The 6,220-nt window shown below is 28.2% G+C and overlaps 1 long non-coding RNA gene across 1 annotated transcript; it reads left to right on the top strand.

The window, feature by feature from the left end:
• The first annotated feature begins 4,940 nt into the window (after positions 1-4,940).
• On the top strand, positions 4,941-5,209 carry LOC122518147. The gene is made up of 2 exons (XR_006303986.1): positions 4,941-5,057; positions 5,165-5,209. It is a non-coding gene; the product is annotated as an uncharacterized LOC122518147 (long non-coding RNA).
• The last annotated feature ends 1,011 nt before the right edge of the window (positions 5,210-6,220 follow it).

Genomic DNA, 6,220 nt, shown 5'->3' on the forward strand with positions numbered 1-6,220 from the left:
TTAAAAATAAAATAACTAGACGGTATTTTTTTATTCCCCAGACCCGATTTTAATGAGAACAGTCAAAAAAAAAATAAAGAAATAAAAATAAAAATAAAAGAGAAGAACGAATATTATCTATTATTATCTATTATCTTATTATCTATTATTATCTATTATATTATCAATAAAAATGAAAAATATTTTTTCGAATATATTATTATATCGAATATATTATTATTATTATTATTATTATATATTATATTATATCTATTATTATATCTATTATCTTATATATATTATCAATAAAAATGAAAATATTTCTTCGAATATATTATTATTATTGTATATTATTATATTATTGTAATAATTATTATTATATATATATATATTATTATATATATGTATTATATATCTTGTTTGGTTTTGTTTAACGAAACTGTAATATATAACATTAACGTTTTAGATTTGATTATACTTTTTCTTTTTTTTCTACGTAAAGCAATTTCGTTCCGGTGAACAACATTACCAACAACGATAACCGAAGGTAATATCGGCTGCATCGATCAGCCGTAACAAATTATCGTATGAAACGTTTCGAGTTTTAAATGCATTATGAAGAACGCGAAACAAGAGAAACGCGAGAACGTATATATCTCAGCTTAGTATTTTGCAATTTTATTTAATTAACGTTCATTCTTTATAGACATATCTATAAATATAATAGATTTGATGGTATTTTATTAATAATAAAAACACGAGTCTAAATTTTGTTGTTGTTCGTACCGTTTTGAAATGAAATATTCAATAACTTTATGAAGCGTCAAGTTAACCTCAAATTTTTCTTTGTATCAATCAAAATCAACGTCAATTTCTAACACGTTTTTTTTACAAATCTGATTTGTAGAGAGACTCGAAGTATAATCAGTTTACTACGAAAAAGTATATTTTAACCTATTTCTTATTCGAGTCTGAATATTTTGTGCACTTGACGATGATTCGTTACGTAGATGTGCACACTGACAATAAGATTGAAAGAAAAAACAAAAAATGGAAGAAAATAATAAAAATCAATGGGATAAAAATGGGAATATTTTGAAAAGATACAAATAAGAATGAGAGAAAAATGAGGAACGGATAAAAGGATTCTAATTTGAAGTATTTTAATCGTTATTATCGTTAATTTGTTATTATAGATGGCAGACAAGTGAATAGCGTGGAATCGTTAATAGATAATAAGATAATGCAAAAAGGGAAGATAATAACGAGCTTCCAATTGAGTTAGTGCAGTTCGCGTTTTGTGAACTCTCGACCGAAAGGAAAGAAACTCGGTCCCATTATTCTGGTCTAAATGAAACCGTAATGGCGCGGCGTTACGCTTCGACAATGGCCTCGGCCATTCTTATTTCCGCTTGGACTAACGAACGTTACATCAGCCAACGTCTAGAACGCGTTCCTTTAGTTCCGCAAGTTCCGCAACTAAGTAATTCGTACAAATCGATTTAAGTATCGTATCAGAAATTCAAAAGAAACGTAAGTTCCCGTGAAAAAAGAATCATACGTGAACAGATATGGGTTTACATGGTGTAAATTTGATCATACAAGCTACGTTTATGTGCATACATCCAAACATATATCACCATATTAATATATTTATATTATATAGTCTTTTTATTTAATTTCTATGTATATTTTATTTATTTATTTGTATTTATTTATTTGTATGTATTCTTTCTCTTTTGTTCTTTCTTTTTCTTCTCTTTTCTTTTTATTTTTTAATTTACTTATTTATTTATTTTTATATTATTTTTTCTACATATATAATATTTATTTATTTATATTTATCTATATTATTATGTATCTTTTTATAATTTAATTATTTGTTTATTTAAATTTATTTTTTTTAATATCAGTATTATATTTTCGATATTTTTTGTTCTTTTTCTTTTTCTATTTTATGTAACAATGGGTTATTCTCGTATATGTTTGAATAAACGAAATAAACGAAATAAACCATTTATGTTTATAACTAGACATTTGTGAACATATATGAACATATATGAAATTATAGAGTTACAAACAAGACGAAAGATATTTTCAATAAATATTTCATATAATTATACGCAATATTATATTACTCATATGTTAATACATATATGTTAATTAATAGCCAATTTTTTGAAATGACCATATATGGTTATACACGGGGTATTCGTACACCCGATGAGCACGACGAATATCATTACGTTTAATAAGAAGAAAAAGGAAAGATATAAAACAAAAACCGTGCGTTTTGTAATCTTTTATCTTAGTTCGTTTATCTTTATCGTTATCGTTATCGCCGGTGAAAATATACAGCTTGGAACAGAAAATATAAGTACAGAGTAATTCCCTCTTCCCATCCGATTTACGCGAACTCAAAGTAACGGTGGTTCTTAATTTTATCTTCAGCCGTAAACGTTTTGACTGATCGGGTTGATATATCAAACGATTAAAAATATGAAATGTCTGTTTTCTAAGTGAAAGTATAATGAAATAATCGAAAGTATCCATAGATAAATATCTAACACAAATCTTACATGAATAGGCAATAACTGTGAGAGATAAATAAATCGTAGGACAGTTTAACGAGAAAAATGGGAAAGGTTTTAGCGTTTTGTGTGGGTGTGTGCGTAGGATAAGTACACATGTATTTATTATACTTGGATCGATAGTTATTGCGAGATGCAAAGTTATGTTTCGACTTTTTTTTTTAAGTCCATTCTCATTGGTCCCCACTTATTCGCGAGATGACTGCTATAATAATAGTATAATAATAAAAACAAAGAGAGAGAAAAGAAATAATCAAAAACGAAAGTAAGTAGTCCAAAAAAGGAAAGAAAGAAAATGTACGCATCTCGTTTAATACGCTTTGAGAAAATTCCAGTTAGAAAGCTTTGCGCGCATAATCTCGACTCCTCCCCACCACCAGCACCACCACCACACTATCACCAGCAGCGCCATTCTTGCATTTGTGGGTTCTCTCTCGTGTTCTAGCAAAAGCACGTTCACGCAAGCAAGCAAGCAAGCAAGCAAGCAACCCAGAATCCCAGAAGAGGAGAGAACGCTGACGTCCTGGGACATTTCCCGGATTTTTCAATCGATATTGCGCCGAGTCCCGTGACGTCACGGGAGTAGCCGTGACGCCCGCGAGTGGCCGGCGCATGCGCATTCGAGCACTGGGTTAATAGGTTAGGTTATCGATCAGCAGGTCGTCCAAAGGTACAACGAATAGAAGGAGGAGACTCTCCTCTTTCCTTCCTTTTCTCTTTTACTCTCTTTCGATTCACAAGACGTTCGACCCACCCATCCTGTAACACAGGGTTGGCCACATCTAAAGAAAACGATCAATTCGAAACTTTACTCTTCTTCCATCCATATTGTTCTTTGTCAATTAGTTTGAAACCATTATAAATGCTCGTCCTGATTCGTTTCGTTTGTGTCTTAGACAAACAATATAATCTTCTTAAATTTATCTTAAATGTATATCGATCAATCCTGTTATTTGTACTAAATTATGAAGATTTAACTTAATGAGATTGAATAATCATTTGATTTTGAATAATTGCGATGAATCGTCTATCTAACTCGGGTAAAAAGTTGTACGATGTTTTTCCATGCGTCTCTATTTGACTTGTAATATGTCAAAGGTCAGTAGCCAGAAATAATCTTAAAACGGGCCTACCAAAATAGTGACGCGTTCGTTGGTAGAAAGAACGATCAAAAGAGAGAGAGAGATGAGTATACACATACTGGCATTACAACGTTTTATTCTGGTACACGTTATTCAGACGTGTTCGAATTGGAGAAAGAAGAGAGACAAGAAAATCTAATAATTACGTCTCTCTCTCTCTCTCTTTTTCTCTTTCTGTCTTTCCGTCTTTTTCTTTTTCTCTTTATCTCTTTTCAGCGAAGTATAAAAATACATTTACCCACTTCAGCATACCTTCGCCAAAAAAGCCCCACTAATGTAACATCGGAGTCAAGTTACTCTTTCCGAGGTCAATAGAATTCAATTTTACGATAATCGATGCGCGAATTAGCGTGTGTTTTGTCCCCTTTTTTTTCTTTTTATTATTTTTATTAATCCAAAAGTTTCCTATCTGCGCCGAAATACAGCGGAATGGTACTATGTATCTACGAAATATCGAGGACGTTCAGATCGGTGCCAAATTGTACGGATAATCTATACTAAACATCCGTTACTCAAACTTTTTCTACCACAGGTCCAATATATTTCGTACAATTTTTACGTTTGAACTTGTTTCATATGTAAAATACATATATCCTATTATTGAAAATGTTCATTTTTCATTTTTGGCTAGATGAGTTGACCAAACGTTTCGTCTTATTTATTTTTAAATTGACTTTATAAATAGATTTATATAAATTGCACGATTCGATATAAATTTAAATTAGCACACACATTGTTTACACGTATATTTTAGCTACTTTGTATGAAAGATGATGATGATGCATATGTTTGTCGCATCGTATTATAACAATTGCAAATTGGAAGAGAAAGATGTTTCGTTTGATTTTATTTTTAAATCTGATTCCAACGTGTGTGTCCATTCTCTATTTTTGTATACTTGTTTGTTTGTTTGTTTTTTTTTTTCTCTCTTTAAGTATCTTTAACTAATCGATCTTTATTTTAAATACTAATATAAATATTATTATACTATTGTATTAATTGTATATTGTTGCATTAAATTAAATACTATTATAAATATATAACAAATTAACGAACACAAATTTCTGATAGAATATTTTCTCGAATGGATGAAAAATGACGGTGATGACGTATGAGGATTAAAAAAAGATGAAAATAAGTTGACGAAAAAAAAGGTTGAAAAAATGATACTATTATACTATTGTATTAATTGTATATTGTTGCATTAAATTAAATACTATTATAAATATATAACAAATTAATGAACACAAATTTCTGATAGAATATTTTCTCGAATGGATGAAAAATGACGGTGATGACGTATGAGGATTAAAAAAAAGATGAAAATAAGTTGACGAAAAAAAAGGTTGAAAAAATGATACTATTATACTATTGTATTAATTGTATATTGTTGCATTAAATTAAATACTATTATAAATATATAACAAATTAATGAACACAAATTTCTGATAGAATATTTTCTCGAATGGATGAAAAATGACGGTGATGACGTATGAGAATAAAAAAAAGATGAAAATAAATTGACGAAAAAAAAGGTTGAAAAAATGATACTATTATACTATTGTATTAATTGTATATTGTTGCATTAAATTAAATACTATTATAAATATATAACAAATTAATGAACACAAATTTCTGATAGAATATTTTCACGAATGGATGAAAAATGACGGTGATGACGTATGAGGATTAAAAAAAAGATGAAAATAAGTTAAAAAGGTTGAAAAAATGATACTATTATACTATTGTATTAATTGTATATTGTTGCAATAAATTAAATACTATTATAAATATATAACAAATTAATGAACACAATTTTCTGATACAATATTTTCACGAATAGATGAAAAATGACGGTGATGACGTATGAGGATAAAAAAAAGATGAAAATAAGTTAAAAAGGTTGAAAAAATGATACTATTTTACTATTGTATTAATTGTATATTGTTGCATTAAATTAAATACTATTATAAATATAACAAATTAACGAACACAAATTTCTGATAGAATATTTTCTCGAATGGATGAAAAATGACGGTGATGACGTAGGAGGATTAAAAAAAAGATGAAGATAAGTTGACGAAAAAAAGGTTGAAAAAATGATACTATTATACTATTGTATTAATTGTATATTGTTGCATTAAATAAAATACTATTATAAATATAAACAAATTAATGAACACAAATTTCTGATAGAATATTTTCACGAATGGATGAAAAATGACGGTGATGACGTATGAGGATTAAAAAAAAGATGAAAATAAGTTAAAAAGGTTGAAAAAATGATACTATTATACTATTGTATTAATTGTATACAATGAACACAATTTTCTGATACAATATTTTCACGAATAGATGAAAAATGACGGTGATGACGTATGAGGATAAAAAAAGATGAAAATAAGTTAAAAAGGTTGAAAAATGATACTATTTTACTATTGTATTAATTGTATATTGTTGCATTAAATTAAATACTATTATAAATATATAACAAATTAACGAACACAA

This window comes from Polistes fuscatus, unplaced genomic scaffold (genome assembly GCF_010416935.1).
Source record: "Polistes fuscatus isolate 324 unplaced genomic scaffold, CU_Pfus_HIC Scaffold23, whole genome shotgun sequence".
NCBI lineage: Eukaryota > Metazoa > Arthropoda > Insecta > Hymenoptera > Vespidae > Polistes > Polistes fuscatus.